An 18,866-nucleotide genomic window follows, 5' to 3' on the forward strand; every position below is an offset into this window, starting at 1 on the left:
TTCTCTTCACTTCTTACCAAAACCTAATGGCCATATAAAGGATAGATCAGAAAAGCCTCATCCTCACTCACACAGGCCCTACTCTTCCCTACTACCCGTTACCACCTGCCCCCCCTATTTCCTCCTTACCTTTCCTTCGTAACCTTCACAACCGGTACTCACGTGTTCAGTCAGGTGACCCGCGGTTCGCCGCTTGCTGTCCGACCCCCGTCAGGCTCGCACCCCAACCAAGCCGTGGCCCGCCTCAGTGAGCAGCTTTTCAGTCGGGTATTCATCAACTGGGAACCCTTGACCCTTCTTCGTAGTGCGCACAGGCTGGTCGGCCGCGGAGGCGATGGTTTCGCTGGGGGGGCGTCCCGGATCTCGCTGCTCGGCGCCGGCCTCGAGGCACCTCTCCGATCACGTCGCAGGCGGTCACCAAATGTTTGTGCCCACCCTGACTCACACGTGTAAAAATGAATAAAACAGACACGCCCTGGGCAGGAAATAAGGCACAAAGCGCAGGCTGCAAGAGTTTTAAGGAAGGTTTATCTAAATCTCTGAGAGCGCTCTGACCACATCAAGGTTACAACACATTTATATAGTACATCTACATTTTTAACATATGATGCTACGTTGGACCAGGATTGGTCAGCCGTGGTGGTGACTTAGGTGTGGGCATCATCTCTTCTTCCGGGTTGGTTGCTTGGTTGGTGGGAGGGTTGACGTCAAACATTTGTGCTCCGGATGGGTGAAGGTCAGGTCGCTGTGAAGCACGGTGGTCACTATCTAAGCTAAGAAAATATATTCTAAGTAATGCATGCACTAAATAACAATTGATCAAAAGGCTCTCAGTAGTGTATCATGTGGTTATACAAATCACTTAAGAGTTTATACCATCTACACATTTGGGTTACACAGGTCACAGGTTTGAAGGCCCTGACCACTATAATACTGTCATTGAATTATAGGGTTAGTCTCACAAGAATCTCAGGTATGTGGCACTTGTTAGTATTGGGCACAATATACTGCACAGGGGTGTTAGCTGGGGGGTCTGTTGGGTGGGCTTCATAGTGAGGTTGGCAGTCTGGCACATGAAAGGGATGCCTTTCAAGGACACAGGGTTAGAATGGCAATAAGTTTCGACTGGCGAGGGTAAGAGGGAAAGGATACTTTTGTGGAGATGGACAAGCTCTGTGTTTGGCTCATGTCAGTTCACATGCAGGACAGTGATCTCACAGGAAAAGGGATCTGTTACATTCATTATTTGTTGTAAGCAGCTCCGGCCTCAGCGTGAGAATGGAGTCGCAGAGTTTTCCAGTTGGTGTGGGGACGAGGGTGGGGGCCATGTGCTCTGAGCTACGGTGGCGGCCAAAGGGGAGAGATGCATTTTGTACTATCGCAGTGAGGCCTAGTTACCAAGATGGAGTCGAAAGGGGGTACAGAAAATGGATACCCTGTGTCCTGCTTGGTGGTCCCATCTACGCAAATATAGCCAAAAGTTAGTATTGCATAAGGGCGAGGGGCGTACCCACCACTAGAGGCATTTGGTCCGAGTTTTGTACTGAGAAGTGATGGTAGAGAGGGGCCCATTGGCCCCTCACTCCCACACACTAGTACCCCTAAGAATTGGGAAGAAAGAGGTTAGAGTCTCATTAATGAAAATATTAGAGGATGGTGAAGTGTATTGGATCCTAATTAATTTAATTAAATGATATGGAATTCCATGCCAATCTCATGATCAAAAGCTTTCTGAGTGTCAAGTGTTACAAGAATGCACTGGTGTGAGAAAGTATATTTAGATGCTAAGACATTAAAAAGGAAGCGGGTACTAGAGTTAGCAAATTGACCTTTAATAAACCCTGTTACATAAAAGTTAATCATTTGAGGCATGAACATATCAAGTCTATTGGCAAGGATGTTAGCAAAGATTATAGCCTGCACGTTAATTAAAGAAATAGGCTGATCATTTTTAATCAAAGGCGGATACTTATTAGGTTTTGGAAATAAGACAAATGTAGCTTTGGTAAAAGAGCCTTTGCTGACACCTAGTTCTGAAAAATTTGAAAACAACTGAAGGAGATGTGGGGTAAGAATATCACAGAAATCATCATAAAATTAAATCGGTAGGCTGGGGGCTTTTCTGTTTTCTGTTTTTTCAGATCTGTAATAGCTTTCTGAATTTCAAGAATATCAATACGTACATAAAGATCATATAGAGTATTCAAATGGATTGCTGGATTAGCAATAGTAGATACAAAATTATCGATATTATCAGACTGGATTGAAGATTTAGCATTATAAAGATTAGCATAAAAGTTTAGAAATACATCACCTTCTGACTCAGAGCTGCTATTGGTATTCTATTTCCTATCTTCAAGTAGCTCCATGTCTGTATGATACTGGGAATACCTCTCAGAACCATGGGGCCTGGACTCCTCTTGCCTGTGTTTCTGTGAATTCTCAGGATCATTTCTCCTGTAGTCACCTTTTGGCAAAGGATAATAATCAGTCTCTTCCTCAGACTGACTGAACTGTGTAGTCTCCCCCCTTCGAGATAGGGAAATTCACCCCTTCCCCTGAAAGTAAGGAGGTTTTTAATATGCCCCTCTTTGGCTGACACACTATTCTGGCCACCCTCCCTTCTGTGTGATAGAGGTGAGTACTCCTCAATCTCAGATAAGGACTGGCCTTCTCGATAAGTCTATCTACGTCTGGATAAGTGTAAGTGCCTCACGTTTCTCATGTGTCCTTGGGCATTGTAGGTGGAAAGCATGAGGTCAGTCACAGTTGGCCCATAGAAAGTTGTAGTTAACTGACATGAGGTTTCTGATGGGGAGGGCATCACCTCTGAATCAGGGGGCCCTTTCTCATACCGTCATTGGTCAGTGTGCCCCAAATGCCACTTAGTAATTTTCAATTTAATTTATCAAACTCTCACACCTGCTTCTCTCTGTCCTTATTTCTTGTTGGTGTTCAGAGAGCTGGCTTTTTAACTCTGACATCAGGGCCTGAATGGCCTTGAACACTTTACTCTGGGCCATTAATCAATCTTTCAATTCCCTGATTTCATTATTACTTGAATCATTTTCGTTTTGTGTGGCCTGCACTGTGCACACTTAATCTCTTTCTCTTGCACCTTGCTACAATGCGCTGCCTGTAACAGGTCAGCTTCTGCTTGCCTTACACGCTCCATGATTTCTACATTTTCTTGCCTATTTCTAGTCAGTTCCTGAGAACCCGACTGACTATTTTCTGCATCCATTTTAGACGTATGTACCGCCTGTGCAAGGACATTACTCTCCTGGTTGAAGAGTTTTTTCCTCCACCAGTTGAATGGTCTGGTCTTTTAAAGTATGCACCTTCTGATATATCTGATCAAAGTCATTTTGGGAATAAATCCCTTTTATAATTACTGACAGTTTTTTTTTTATTTTGAACTCCTTTATATGTAATTGAAAAGCCATAATGTCATCTAACAGCCCTCTATTACAACTATTCAGATCATTTACCTTATGTTTACCTTATCATTTAATTTGTCTCAGGAGAATAGCTCAGGGACAATGCGCTCGCCTTGCAAGCAAAAAGACGCGGAGCAACACATGATCGATCCTCAAGTCGACACTTAGAAACCTCTGGGTATTAAGCATTTTGTAAATAACCAATTATAATTATAATGTTGCAGTGTGCCCACATTGTCCACACACTCTGTATGGGCATCTTAGAATGCAGAAAACTGCATTTCACGCTCTCTGCACTCTTTTGCTGTTGGGTTTTTTACTCATTTTTGAATTGTTCCTTGAGGCTTTCTTGTTTAAACTTGAAATTATGTCTCTGCTGTCCTTGATATTTTAACTGTTTAAGTTCTTTCTGTGCCTCATTTCGATTCTCAGTCTGACTCTGTGCACAGGCATTACTTGCCTTCACTCGCTCCTCCTTTAATTGCAAGTGGAAGTACAGATAAGCTGTCAGCTGAGTCATTTGACACAGTTCTTCTTGTTCATTTTGGGCCATCTAAAATGCCTTTAATGCTTTGTGCCATATCCCACTTTCACACCAGATGTCAATTCCTTCGGATGTACTATCTTGCATTATTTTAGCTTGCCAGCTCCCTTCATCTGCCTCTGTCCACTCACCATGAAAGAACAGCTTAGTAAGGAAATGTCTCCTCGTATCATCTAATATTTACTTTTCGCAGGGGCAAAAATCACACTGTTCCCAATTTCCACTCACAATGCAAAATCAAAATGTATTTATACTCAATCTTAATTTTTCATCCATACATTTCCCTGGAACTCAGGGGTCACTTCCTCGCGGACAAGGCAAAGATGACTTTCCCTTCACCTTAATGCAATTACATCAAAATGAATAGTCTGTCACAATGCACTTGTCATGAGTCAAAAATAGGCAGCCAAATCCCAGCCATGAGCCCCCAATTTGTAACCGTTTATTGAGAAGCCACCCTCAACACAGGGAGTTCCTTCCGTCTCCACTCAAGGTGTCACACAACAAACAGTTTAATGGCAGTTCTTTACTCAGCCCTATTTCTGATTCATCTCATACCCCTTGGAACCCTACCCCTGAGCTACCAACGAGCCAAGAAACAGGCTGGTGACCAGGAAATATGTTTGTATTCATTTGAATGATAGATAATGGAGATCAAACTGAAATGACACATGCCACCTTCTTTGAGGCACACAAGCTGGTTGTGAAAAACACAAATCACAATTCTTTGCTTTCTACAAATTTGACTTCAAGAAATAATCACCACTGGTCAATGAACACAATCAATATGCATATGCAATGACGTGCAATTTCAATTTTCCTGCACACTTAAAAGGTTAGCAGTTTGGTTTACAGAATTGTACAAATGCATATGACAATTATTATTTCATCAACACGTTTGCTTTAAAATAATCACAGGGTGATATAGCAGTTTGTTTTTCAATCCCCCCCCCCACATTGGTCTGTGTTGTTGAGGTTGGACAGAAACATTGGAATTGTTTGGGAATTTTGGATTTCAGACCACCCTCCACTTAAAGGCCTCTGTTGGGGAAGCTTGACAGAAAGATTGGGATGGTTTAGAGGAATTTTGGATTCCACACCTCCACCACCTAAAAGCCTATGTTGGGGAAGCTGGACAGAAATATTGGGATGATTTTGAGGAATTGTGGATTTCAGACCCCCCTCTACTGCATGGCTTGTGTTGAGGAAGCTGGACCAATAGTATCACCCAAATAAATGATAGTCTATAGTTTTCAGCGCACACTGGGAATGAGCTTTGTTAATTTAGAATGTTAACAACAAATCACCCTGTGATGTTCTGCAAAGGGGATTTAATTAAATTAATATTTTTAATATAGTTAAGTAGGCTAAGGATATAAACAGTTTTTCGCCCCACCCTCTTTAAAGGGAAAGGATTTAAGGCATGCACACTCCTCCACCTTTTGGTTTCAAATGGCTTACATTTAAAACTTACATTTAAAACCTTTGTTTAAAGGTCAGGAAAGCCAGCTACATTTCAGGAGCCTTTTTGAGGACAAGGCAGGGATCTGGTCACACCACTATCAAGGATGGTCCCCAGCTATTCACCATAGGGCCTAGTCAGATTTTAGGCCTCATTGGCAATAGACAGCTACACCCAGATGCAATCTCAGCAATCTCCTCTGGTGTTTCCTTGCAGCTGTCAGATAGATTTTTTTTAGCAGCTTTCCCCCTCTCTCATAGTGCATCCCCTTTATACACCAGTGATGACACCATCAAAATTTCAATGTTTCAATATTGGGTGGTGACCTCCGAGAATTATCGCAACCAGGATTGTACAGTTAGCCTTCTCTCTACTCCCAAGCCACCAAGTCCAGACTCTCTCTAAGGATTGATTGAGGAATCGAGAGCAGGCATATGGAAATTCCTATTTGAGATCTCCTTTTATTTATGTCAAATCTTTGGCAAAAAGTAGTTATGTGGGAAAAATGGCATAATTTACTAGTAACTGTCATTATATATATAAGCTAATAATGCAGAATTCAATAAAACAACTGCGTGGTCCGCACCATGTTACACGCTGTGTGGCAATTTTCTGCCATTTATATAAAAAAGCATAATAGATAGGAACATGCTGTTTACTCTCCAGATGCCTAATTTTACCCTCCACCAGTCTGCCAACTCTTAAATTCTGGACATGTTCATAGCAGCCACAAACACATTTTAGCTTATTATTACAATTCCCTAAGTAGCAGCTGGATGAATCTCATTTCAACAAAATTGCCTGAAATGTATCTTACAAATGCTGCATACATGAGTGCTGTACGACTTGAAGTGGCTGAGAAAGATGCATAAGTTATGATTGTCCTTTTAAACTAATGGGGAATTTTAATGTTATGCAAAAATGGCTCTCCTTCCTCCAGGCCATTTGCCATTCCTGGGTAACATGGGACCAGGCCTTACTGGACTATGTTTTTATTAGACTCTTTGTTTGAAGTTCTCGGCTGCTTGTCCTGAATACTTAGAAGGCCCCAGTTACACAGAGATCTCCCACTTCAGATCATGAGCTAGGCCGGCCCTGTGATGTCAGAAGGCCCTTTGCTATTCACAGAAATGAGCCTTCAGAGACAACTGGTCTGGGTAAAGTTTGTTTGCAACACCTCTTACCAGCCCATACTTTATTGCAGTTGTAAATAGCTGGTTGAGCAAAAGCCAAGCTTGCAGTGGGGAGTCCTTTGTGAAGCCTGCCCAACAACAAGCAAAATGGTCTGCCTCTGGCCTAAATTACATTTTCATGTGACCCATGGAAACAAAATGGCCTTTTCTTTTCAATTGCCGGTATTTCGCATGTGAAGCATAATATACAATACATCTTGTTAACACACACTAAGGGACTCATTACGAGTTCGGCCATAATCCGCTGGTCCAACTGGAGGTTTACCGTCGACACCATAAAATTGTTCTGCCACCTTATATGCAGTTGCAGCGGAGTGCCATAGGACTCCATGGGAATGGGGACACTGAAGCACCTGCACCGTTAGTAACATTGTCGGTGCTCCAGTGAAAAGTCTGCTGGTAGGGGACTGAATTCCTGGCAGCTCAGGCCAGGGTGTTCAATGGCCCCTTGCGGAATACTCAGAGAAGCAAAACTATGTTATTGCCAGTGTTTGGAAATCCTGATTTTTCTGATGGGCCCTTCAGTTCTCTTGGTTTGGGGCCTTTGATTAAATCCCATAATTGAGCCATGCAAAGTTGCATGAGGGGTAATGCCATAATTGAATGGAATTCTAATGTTTCACTCGTTTGATCCCTTGTATACAACCAATGATGATATGGTATTCATGTAGTAGAATGGCTTCATCATGAGTCAAAATTCAAATATACATTTCTCAGTGAAGCAACATATCTATAACCAATGTTTTCCCTTTTATGTGTTTACTTTATGCTGATTTGTGTAAGTAATCAGCTGAATACAGTTTTTTAACATAGTCAGTTCAGTACCTACACACAAAATACTTTATTTCTGCATTGACATTTTCCAGCAGATAGTGACTTTCATGTGCATTTGCAGGTAAGGTTTGGTGGAGTACGCAATGACCCTGACAGGGGGTGATGGGGTAAATCTTGAGCATACTTGACAGTAGGTACATAACACCCAGCACTCTTCTCAGAGCAATGTGTAGCTAGCCAAGGGGAACTAGTTTAGTCCTGAGAATGCCATTACTAGACAGGTTTCAGTAAAGTCAAATGTCCTCAGTTCTATCCCTCCTCCAAAAGCACTACTGTTACAGGACTGGTGCTGTAGAAAAACAGCATCAGCAGGTCCAAATCATATATAGTGGAACAGTGTGGCTACATTTATCAGTCAAGTATCTTTTTATGAGGCAGCAATCAGTCAAAACCAGTAATTCACCAAGGTCAGTTGTGCCCAAAAACACACATATTTTCAACGGCACCTGATGTATCTAGTCACTGCCAATATCATCACAAACACTCAGTAGTGTGGGCTTTCATTTCCCTGCCAAATGCATTATGAGTCACGCAGTTCTGTGTCACATTACTTGACTAAACTAATAATCTGTAAGCACTCTTAATATTATTATAAAACTAAGACTCCCGTACGTGGCACGACAGAAATTTATAAATTCCCCTGTAGAAAATCTTTTGATGGGCCACAGTGCTGATGTGGTCACCCCTAGATTTCTTTAACAAACAGTAGCACCTGTTTCAATGTACCACTATGTTATATTTGTAAGCCATTGTATAGTAACAGTACAGTAACTAACTAGTAAATAGTCTGGCATCCTTTGGGGAAGATGTAATATTATATGTTGTACAACAAATGATATAGCCGGTCCGATCGCACAGTGAGTAGAGCGCTTGCTTTGACATCTGTGCAGAGCCTGCTGAGTCAGGTTTGAATCCACAGGTTCGAAACCCGGCAGGGCCAAACTCAGACATTTATCTTAACTTTGTTAAAGGGACATATGGTTAAGTATGGTTAAGTTGCGCTACTAAACACCTACGAAATTCAGTGAAAAAAACTTTGTTAAGGGGATGTTATGGTTCCAAGTAAAACCAACCCCCCCACGAAATTCACCAGTTATGGTAAGCTAAGTAACCATTACTTGTGCCACCACTGTGCACTGCTAAGACTAACACCCAGGACATCAAAGATGACATCATAAATGTCATTGATGACATCACTAATGACATCACATGTCTGGCTCCCTCATTTTTCTTTTACTGACATATCTAGGCCAGTAACAGTCAGGAACTAAAAATTCAAAAAAGTACTATATTTGTAGACTTATACTTCAAATATGTTCTTACCGTAATTCACTTGAGGTTCACTCACAGCATAAGAAACATATATATAGGGGAAACACAGTCTTGGAAGACAGCAATGCTTTCTATTTATGAAGATGATTAGTAAGGTTATGAACACTTTCTTATAGGTCTGCTGTTTTTTATTACTGTACTTTCCCTGGATATGCTCATATTTGTATACATTGTACTCACACTACTTTCCTTAGGGTCCAGTCACATTATGTGATAGTTATACATAGGCAATTAGTAGCTTTGAAGCACAGCAATCATTTCTGTGCATGAAGATAATCAGTTAGGTTATGAAGATTGTCTGGTAATACTGCTGTTTTTTTGTTTACTTCAATTTTCCTGAATATGTTCATATCTGTATGTGTTGTTGTCTGTTCATGTTTTGTTTGCAATAATGCAAATTATGTAGTACCTGGGTTTTATTAGGTACTTATTAAATGTTTACAGTATGCAGAACTCTAATAAGAAAACATTTATAATTTTAGTATTTAACATAGCAAGATTATTAATATTGCACCTCCATCATGTCTGCTGCACACTATACCTATGTTTCTGCATATGTACCTTAGTATACTGGATAAAATTTCATAATAGAATGCTATTTGGATTAATGCATTTCTTAATGCACTCGAACTTCATGATATTTATTCCAATGATCCTTAACACTTTTTTTATTAACATTACAATGAGAATCCCTTGTACAGACTTTTCATGAAAAGTAAATGCACATGTGATGTCATCAGTGATTTCATCAATGACATATGTGATGTCATTTTTGATGTCCTGGGTGTTAGTCTTAGCAATGCACGGTGGTTGTGCGAGTTATGGTTGCTTAGCTTACCATAACTGGGGAATTTCAGGGATTTTTCGGTATTACTTGGAACCATATCGTCCCTTTAACAAAGTTATTTCCCCTGAATTTCACAGGTTTTTAGTAGCGCAACTTAACCTTAACGTTCCTGTAGCAAAGTTTGCACTGTCTTCAATCAAGATGGAAGTGTCCTTAGGACACACAAGATTTCCGCCTGTCTGTAATTAACCAAAATGGGGGTGTCCTAAGGACACTATACCTGTTCATACTGTCCTCAATCAAGATGGAAGTGTCCTTAGGACACACAAGATGTCCGCCTGTCCCTAATTAACCAAAATGGGGGTGTCCTAAGGAGACTATAACTGTTCGGATTGGCCATAGTCAAAATGGAAGTGTCCGCAGAACACTAAAGACATCTGCATGTTCCTAGTTATGCAAAATAAAGTGTCCTAAGAACATTCCCCCTGTTTGCATTGTCTGTAACCAGAATTAATATGTCCGTAGAAGACATAGCCCGTCCGCCTGTCTGCAAAGTTGTGATGCACATTTATTTTGTTCGGGGTTCTAAACACTGTCCGTAGAACACCCGAACGCATGCGTAGCACACCCTTGCCTCTACGAACATCGTGTCTGTGCGCAACTGTCTGCCGCACATGTGTAGCACTCTTTATTGGTTCAGGGACTAGAACACTGTCAGTAGAACAGCCGCACACATGCGTAGACCCGACCCCGCACATTTGGTGTCCTACGGACAGCCGCCCCATTCGCCAATGTGTCCTCAACATCATCATGTGACCGCACCCGCGCTAAGTGTAACGAACACTGTCTGGGCCCCCGGACACCTAAAAGGTTTTTTTTCAGCAATCCAAGGTATTTTCCTGGGAAAGTTCACCCTTGCATATGTCCCACACTATGTCCCTGGCGATCTGTATTCTATTTGGAATTTCTTGAGCCCTTCTTGAGCCCTTTCTTAGTGTACGAAGTGTCCTGGGACAGCGCAGGTGTCTGTGAAGCGCACCCCAGCACCCCTATAAAAGGCCACACCCCAGAGCTGCTCCTTATTCTGTTTTTGGGCTTCCAGGACAGAGACTACTCCTTATTGCATGGGATTGCTCTTGCTCTTTGAAACAACTGTTCTGATGGCATCCATGGCTGCTGCTGGTGCTACTGCTGTCTCAGCAACACCCCCAACCCCTCCAGCACTAACACCGCCCGAGGGCCTGCAGAGGGGAACAGGTGTCAGGATACAGAGGAGAGTGATGTAGAGGATGATGTCATGGAAGTCCCTACTACTAGTTCTCACCGTGAATCTTGGTTGTGGAGGTTATTTACCACTGTTGATGGAGTACCAAAAGCATGTGCACACAAAGTGACCTGCAATCAGTGCAAGATGGTGCTGAGTCATGGGAAACCAGCTTTGTACAGCTATGGTACTACCTCAATGAAGCGACACCTAAAATCATTCCATGGTGGGCCTATTCGTAAGGTTGTACCTTGCAATAAACGTAGTAGGTTGAGTTCCTCTTCAGCATCCTCTGTTTCCGCTCCTGCCACCACAAGAGACACTCCTGTGGGGCAGCGCATCCCTCCAGCTGCCTCGCAGGACATACATGATGCTGTTGATCCTTACCTTTCGAGGGTCACAGTATTGTACATGTACTATGACGAGAAACGTTCGAAGTGCTTTCAAGACTGTAGTCAAGGAGCATCAGAAGAACTGCTACCTACCTGAATAAGGCCCACCCCACATCTTCCTCTCTCCACTTGCCCCTTCCTTACCCTCCTTTCCGTTACTTTCCTTGTGTGACATCAAAAATCAAAAAAGGCACTTTTCAGAGCCACCTTTTACAGTTCAAAAGGAGAAGTGTCAATGAAATGCGCAGGACCCTGTGCATTTTTAGAAGTCCGCGGACTGTCCATGGTCATCTAAAATCTGTGCAGTGCTGCCCTGTAAGAGCCATTGCATTTTTCTCTGAGAGAATGTGGTGGCTCTGAAAAGAGCCTTTTTGTGGTGTTTTTTGTGTTTTGAAAACTTCAAATGGTGAACAGATACTGCAAAATGGGTGCAATAATTCCAAAAAGGGTTGCAATGCATTGTGTATAGTTCATAGAAAAATCTGATTGCCAGCATAAGTAAGATGTACTCCATCTCTGCGAAAAATGTGTGTACTACGAAACATAATATTTTCATTGTGAAAAGATGACATCCAAACATCTCTCAAAAAGGCACAATCAGCCTTGTTGACATTACGCCTCACTTTCTCCATTTGTGGACCAAATGAAGAAGAAAGCAGCCATATTTGTCTCTGCGCAATATGAGAAAAATGTACTTGGTACTTTGGAAACATGTCCATGACTTTCCCAAGTCCTTCTTTCATTGCAAATTGCAAAGCGATTCCAGAGACATGTCCTAAACTGTTCCCTCCACAATGAATAATAATAATAATGTCTGGATGACACTGTGTCACCAAAGTAGCATAAAGAGGTACCAAATCCAGCCACTTCATTCCACGCACTCCATGCCAGTGCACTTACACATGAGGGAATCCACGATGTGCAGCCACTCCACAGCGATCTACATGCACCTCCAACCAATGTATCCCTGAGTCTCCCAAAATTCACACAATCTGCTTTCTGAAACACACAGCCATAGCTATCTCCTCTTCTCTCAGGAAAAAGACTTTCTGACATACTCTCTGCTCACACATCACACCCAGTAAACCCTATTGACCAATCCCTTGCTGTGCTACGTCTCATTAGCATCCCTCTCTACCTCAAAAATCCTGTATGTAATATGAGCTATCTGCGGACAGCCATGGTGTCCATGGACAAATCAAAAAATCTGAGCGTGGGGAATGAAAATTTAAATAGTGTGCCCCATTTCCCCTTTGAGGTTGGCTCTGAAAAGAGCCGTTTTTTCAGGGGGTTTTGCAGATGCTTCAGAAACACCTTTTATTTTGTATTTTTTTAGTTATTTTTCTTATTTTCCTCCGAAAAATCTTCACATTAGCTTCTCCAAAGCAACCCTTATGTTTCAAAACAGCATGGCATTTTCCATAAAAGATAAAGACATGCCATCTGCTTTAAAGTAATCAACATTACCGAGTCAATGTTCACATTGTTGCAAAAGAACATGCCAGTTCTAGTCATAAAAGCAAACATGCCTCTGTTGATTAAGCACCTACCAACATTTTGCTGAGGACAAAAAACAGAACTATTGTCCCATACTGCCCTAGGAACCAAAGCAGAAAAAAATAACCTTCACATTTGGAAGCACTTTCATGACTGCCTGAACCAAGTTTTGAAGATCTTGCAACAAAGTAGGGGCACTGACATAGCCCAAATGCAAAGCACCACAGTGCAGAACAACCCCATATCCTGACAAACTTCTAGAATTGCCTGCAAATTAAAACCAGGCAGAGTGCCCCACACCATTTCCACTCCTTTTGTGTCAAAATGGTTAGCCACATTCCTAGATTTATCATACTGCTCCAAACCATTCACAAACATATCTCCCAGCACCACCACCTTGACTTTCTCCACCTCTGCAATCTTCAAAACACACAGCCTCTCTCAATACGAAGCAGAACATCAACACCTGATTGGTTAATCCTCAAAATACACTCCCATTTCATGCGACGAAGCCCCGGATGTGGCATGTCCTGTCTGCGAACAGCCGCGCTGTCTGCGGAGCACGTAAGTAACACTAGGGCAGCCCTTCTACCCTTTCCACTTCACTCTCTGCACCATTCCCTCATTGGCTATTGTTAAGCAGTCACACAACCATCCGCCAGTTACATGCAAGACCTATACATCTAACTCCATCCTCACAATATAGCACTTTAGATGTACTGTTGATCCCTCTGAGTACAATTATGCTATGACTACAAAGCACCTACAGCAACTACTAGTAAACTCTCCAACATATCTACTTGCAAATTCATGCACATCCACATGCATGAACACAAAGTACAGGTATGAATATTTTTTGCACAGTACATCATACATGGCAACATTCCGACCCACCTGGGAGGGACATTTCCTTCAAAAAATTGGGAGACAAAGTTTGTGTCATAAGAATGCATTTGGCAAAGATGTATTTTCAGCGAGAGAACGTGAAAAATAACAATATTCTTCACGGAAAAATCGTGAGTCTTCCGCCGAAATCTGGAGGATTGGCATGTATGGTACATGTACATCTCTCATTGATAACCACGAGGTTTCACTATTCCAAGTTGGCAGCCCGCCAAAGTCTCTGAAAACCAGCACCTTTGTTTCCTGTGCTGAGCTCCATGTGGCCAGTGATTGGCTTCTGCCCTGCTTGTAAGGGCCAATAGAAACCGGGAGGCGAGAGCCAGCACTCCCACGAAGGCAGGACCACAAAGGCTTCCTGTCCCAAGCCTGTCCACAGCCTTCCTCACCGTTCGCCAGGTCCCTATGCCCGATTCGCCCTGAAATTGCCGACTACAACTCACCTACGAAGCACAGAGCCGAGTCCTAACTTGGATTCCCTATGATTTGCGATTCGAACTTGAGACAGTAAGACTTCCCTGTGCTTTTATCATTTCTAACTGCAAGCCACTTGTATCTGTATTATAATTCACTGTGCGTTGTGAGGATGTATACAATTTAGATGCCACGGATGCCTACTGTGCTAAAATGTACATATCTTCTATCTTTAACACTATGTTGTCTGCTACGCTAGCCTGCACAATACTTACCATCTTCCTCCTTGTGCTAGCCATGCCGCCTCCCCTACGCTAACTTGTACATCCACACTACTAGTCTGGCCGCTGCCACGTGTATTCAGCTTTACAAGGTACTATTTCCAGCCTGGTATTCGGTCCGTTATTGTTCGCGTCCCCGTTCGAAACTGGAATGCTTAACGTTCTGCCCTGCCGCTGACTTTGTTACGGCAACACATTGCGACCTTCCTGCCGAACTTATATTGAGCGTCTGCCGCGCCGCCTAGAACTGTTATGTGACCTCTCGCATTGCCTTTTGGTTTTGATATTGCATTGCTTTGTTTTTTGCCTGCGGATCGCACACTGAGGGATTGCCCCACCTCCCAGAACGGTTGCAACCTTGTGAATTCCTTATTGCATTGTATGGTTGTTTGCTTTTGCATTACCTTGTGAATTCCTAACTGCATTGTATGGTTGAAAGGATACTGGGATGACAAACTGTGGATGATGATGTGCGCTGGGGGGCTTCACTGGCCCATGCATGTAGCGATTGCATAAAGAATTGGTTTCATGGTCAGATTTAGAAAAAGTCTTCTTTATACATTAAAACTTGTTGTTTTATTATTACTTATGCAACTCTATACGATAAAAAATGAAAGAACATAGTGATGTATAACATCAGTCATAACCCATTGGTAAGTGAAAACAGCCGACGCGCGTTTTGACCTCACGAGAATCCGCTCGGCAGGACACACGCACTTCCTAGCTGGATACGGCTTGAGATCAGGCTACCCAGCCCAACTGGCGCCAAGACTCGGGAGGACCAGCCTCTAGCCCTACTCAGAGTTCATCCTACTACCAATCTTGCCCTGAAAAAGACTTAGGTCGAAACGCGCATCGGCTGTTTTCACTTACCAATGGGTTATGACTGATGTTATACATCACTATGTTCTTTCATTTTTTATCGTATGGAGTTGCATAAGCAATAATAAAGCAACAAGTTTGAATGTATAAAGAAGACTTTTTCTAAATCTGACCATGAAACCAATTCTTTATGCAATCGCTACATGCATGGGCCAGTGAAGCCCCCCAGCGCCCATCATCATCCACAGTTTGTCATCCCAGTATCCTTTCAACCTATTGGGGATCTGGAGTTGGTCCCCAGACGAACAAGGAGTGAGGCTGCAGGTTGACCTAAATTGTGTTCCAAAGAAAGGTGCGCGGCAGGTAGGGAGTCCCGAACCAGAGAACTCCAACCAATTGCCACTCTGCATTGTAGGGTTGTTTGCTTTTGCAATACCTTGTGAATTCCTTACTGCATTTTATGGTTATTTGCCTGCAGAACGTATACTGAGTGATTGCACAGAACTGCTATGTTGAACATTTGCATTGCCTTTTGAATTTGACACTGCATCGCACTCTTATCAGCCGGGTGCATGTTTACTGAGTAACTGATAACCCGTTGCCTACTCTCCCGCTATTATGCATCTCCAGAGTGCAGCATTCAGCTACCATCAACTTGCCTTTTGCCTCTTAATCAATTTCATAGCACATCTAGACTCAGCATTACCTTGCCTTAACACCCCCATAGTAGCACCATCACAGAACTACACTCACTTCTTCCTGTCATCCTTCTGTGCCTCACAACACATATTTAACATGCACCCTACCGTGCACGTACAACGCCTCAGCGGTACCTCTGACAACGTACACCAACAACTCCCTTCTTATTTAACCATGGACGTCCTGCAGGCTAATCCTTACCTCAACTATCCAGCTCTCTGGCTACAACACTTTACCAGGAAACCCACACCTAACCAACCTTGCACTGCCTCATTGCGAAACTCTAGACTACGCTCCAGACTGCCTCACTTCTCCTACCACCGCTCTATAAGTGCCCAGTTAGCCAAACCATCTTACATCAAGCTTGCAGCAGCCACCCAATACCATGCTCCCACCCCCTCTATGGACAACCCTTCATTGGACCCCAGCCCTGATTCATGCACCTTACCATCCACTACACAACCTTCAGCAAGTATCAAAGCAGCATTGATCAGTTCCAGGTCTCTTACTGCCCATGCCCTTGACATGGCTGATCCTATTACTACTCATGACTTGGACCTTATAGCAGTCACTGAAACCTGGACCCCTGCTATCCCTTGCAATCCCAGAAGGCTACACTATCATCAGAAGTGACGGCAACACTGCTCAAACTAAAGGAGGAGGTATAGCTATTATTTACAAAACAGCAATAAATCTCTGTCTTTCCACTCCTTGCCAATTCAAATCAGCAGAATCCCTCACAGCTAAGCTTGCCATCTCCCCCAACAAGACCATCACTGTCCACATTATATACAGACCCCCTGGCCCCATATCCACCTTTACTGAGGATCTCGCCCACACACTGTCTGAAAACACCAAGACTACTTCTCAAATCATCGTATTAGGTGATTTCAATTTAGGCCTCCTTGACCCTAACGATGCATCTGCCCATGATGTCAATAGCTTACTACTCAACCTAGGCTTCACACAACGTGTTACCGCACCTACTCACTCTAAGGGCAGAATCCTAGATTGGATAGCTGACCTTAATTGTGACTGTAAGGTCAATTCCAACTCACCATGTGCCTGGACGGACCATCACCTTATCACCTTTAGCATCCCCACTAAAACCATCCAACCCATCCCTAACATAGCACCTGCCACATTCACCAGGAACAAGCGGAACATAACTTGCGCCAAACTTATCCCACTCATCCTCCCTGCCCTTAACGATCTTGCCTCAGCATGCTCGGATCCTACTGTCTTGCTAGACACTTAAAATCAGACTTTGCTAAAAGCACTTGATCTTATCGCTCCCTCCAAACTACGTAAACCTAAACCCCAGGCTCACCTTAGTTCCTGGTTCACGCCTCAGTTGAGAACCTTACGTAAGGAAAAAGGACCCTTGAAACTCGCTGGAGAAGCCACCCTACTGAATCAAATAAAGCAAGCATGGCATTAGCTACTCTAAACTACAAAGAAGCCATACTGTCTGCTAAAAAAGAGACATAAAATAAACGTATTGAACTTGCCCAATCCAACACCAAGGAGATTTTTTAAAATCTTAAAGGAATTGGAATCCCCTGTCACTCCTCCAGACACTTGTTCCAAAGACAGCACTTGGTGTACAAACATCCAAGAGGCTCTCTTGGGAAAAATCACCATGCTCCAAACTAAAATTAATGAGAAAAAAACAGACTGCACTCATTTATATCACAGCTTGCCCCTCAGGCTAACTACAAACCCAATACTGTATCCTTGCAACCATTCTACTTCTCACCTCTCTCCACCTCTGAAGTTGAACAAATCATTAACAGCCTTAAGCCCTCTAATTGTCAGGGTGACTCTTGCCCTGCCACTATCATCAAGGAGGCATCACATAACCTGGCGCCTTTCATTACCACACTCATAAACTCCTCCTTCAGGGCGGGGGATCGTCCCTGACAACCTCAAGGATGCCTGGGTTATTCCTCTTCTGAAAAAAACAAACTTGGACGCTAACACTCCCACCAATTAAAGACCAATCACCACGGTGCCATTTCTTTTAAAAATTCTTGATCGAGCTGCATACCTACAGATCCAAGAGTATCTCGAAACCAACAACCTCCTGGGTCTAGGGCAATCGGGCTTCCATCCTCGCCATGGCACAGAAACTGCGCTATTAGACCTAAAAACGCAAATTGAAGACTTAAAAGACAAGGGAAAATTGGCTCTCTTACTCTTATTAGACCTTTCCGCAGCATTTGACTTCAATCATCAAATCCAATGCCACCACCTCAAAACCGCTGCCAACTTCTCCGAGAAAGCTACAGCCTGGATTACTTCCTTCCTGGACAATAGATCCATGAGGTTCTTTTCCCCCTCCGCCACTGCTGAACCTTCCCCTATCACATGTGGAGTCCCCCAAGGATCATGTGTGTTCCCGACACTCTACAATGTCTTCACAAAACCTCTATTTGACATCCTGGACTGCATGGGCGTCACGTACACTAATAACGTTGATGACAACCAAATACTTATTCCTATTACAGGTGATCACAAAACTGACTCCCTAGCTATCAATTGCCATTTATCAAGTCATCCAGGCTTGGATGGCGCAGCATGAACTGTGCTTAAATGACGAGAAGACTGAGCTCCTCATTTTAGGTTCACCCCAAAAACTCTTTAAACTTGACTCTTCATTCAAGTCCTTCACCATTGATGGTAATTCCATCAAAGTGGCCAAGGACACCAAGACACTAGGTATTTACCTTGATTCCACCCTGTCCTTATCTAGACAAACCAATGAAGTCTCCTCAGCCGCATCTTACACATGCAAGCTCATCACAGCCTGCCGCCCCTTTCTGTATCCAGCCAAATGTACTACTCTAGCCAGGACTCTGGTCTTCTCCAAAATTGATTACTGCAATGACCTTTATCTGGGTACCAACCAATGCAATATCAGAAAACCCCAAATTATCCAAAATAACGCTATTAGAGCGGCCCTTAACACCCCTAGGACCTCACACATCTCTGAATACAGACAG

Source organism: Ambystoma mexicanum, chromosome 2p (genome assembly GCF_040938575.1).
Source record: "Ambystoma mexicanum isolate Mex_15411 chromosome 2p, UKY_AmexF1_1, whole genome shotgun sequence".
Taxonomy (NCBI): domain Eukaryota; kingdom Metazoa; phylum Chordata; class Amphibia; order Caudata; family Ambystomatidae; genus Ambystoma; species Ambystoma mexicanum.